The sequence below is a fragment of the Convolutriloba macropyga genome, chromosome 12, assembly GCF_964194025.1.
Source record: "Convolutriloba macropyga chromosome 12, txConMacr16.3, whole genome shotgun sequence".
Taxonomy (NCBI): Eukaryota; Metazoa; Xenacoelomorpha; order Acoela; family Convolutidae; genus Convolutriloba; species Convolutriloba macropyga.
In genome coordinates, this window is record NC_134479.1 from 46,633,018 (window position 1) to 46,634,455 (window position 1,438).

A 1,438-nucleotide genomic window follows, 5' to 3' on the forward strand; every position below is an offset into this window, starting at 1 on the left:
GTTTATTGCGAGACCCTATTCCACGTTGGAAAACAATAGCCAATTCCAATATTTTGAGCATTTAATTAGCCTAAAACTTCACTGCCCGAAATCTATTGGCAATTACCTGTAAACTCAAAATCACTTCCTTCTTAAAAAAAGAAGATTTTAATGTTACATTTAAAGATATGGGTAATGAAAAAAACCTTTTTCTTTCTAATCGACATTGAAAACTAGAGGGATTTTTTTTAATTTAGTGACCAACTAGGCCCTCTGTCGTTTCGATTTAATTTACAATATCTTATTTATAAGATACCAAACGTGAAAATCAAGTTACATATCGCGAAAAATAGCTTCGAATATAACCAAACTTCAAGAAAATCAGAACTAAGTTTGCTTACTGCACGTGATTTTTCTAATCAAGCTTTTATAACCCTAATCTTGAAACATGTTCGAGGAAAATAATGACAAAATCGAGTAGATTGGCTCGAAAAAAAAACGACATTAGCCAGGCAATGACAGTGATTGTCAAGCATGCCGTTAGGCAACCAAAATGAAGTATTGCATAATTACACAATGAGTTTATATGAATGACAGCATAACTATTTCGAAACATTTGTCTTGCTTTTCAGTTGGCATTTAGTTTCTTCGGCTTGCTTGGTTTCCATTCCTACAAGTCTCCAATTTGGTTTGGAAGCTTACACACACTGTTATAGAAAGTCCGTTCATTAGAGGTTGCAATTAAACAGGTCCTGTTGATTGTAGTGAGGAACGACATATACACGTACTTGTTAAATCCGAATGAGGGGAGCGTAGATCCAGGGCAGTTCTGTTCTTCAATAAATGACGTAACATCTTCGCCAGTCGTACTAATCCATATTTTTGCAGCGTCTGAACGTGAAAAAATTCTGGTTCTTGTGTTACTATATATAAATCGTTCTTTTTCTTGCCACTACATAGGGATGTAACAATCATTATTGTCAGTCATGAAAGTTTTGAACCCTTTGTGCAAAAAAAAGGTCAACATTTAAAGAAATTCCAGGTATCTTATAATCTTATATGGAACCATTGTGTGGAGAAAACTTATTTTATCTAAGTAATTTTATATTTCTAGCATTTTTTTTTAGAATTCTAACATTTTTATCTATAATTTTTTTTTATTTATTTGATTATCATCATTGCATATCATCATTAAAAACAATTGTATAATTGCTAATAAACTACCATGAGATGGAACCTTATATCTAACAAAAATTAAACTGTTTTGAAGGATCCCAAAAATTTTTTGCATCCCCAAAAATTGAGCAAATGAGATGTTTTTAATGAAAAAACCAAAGCTTTTTACTATCAGAAGTCAATATTTTCAAATGCTTACAGATTTCCCGGGTTAAACCGATTATGCAAAAATATATATATTCATAATTTTTATATATAATTATTCAAGTTTTATTATACATAT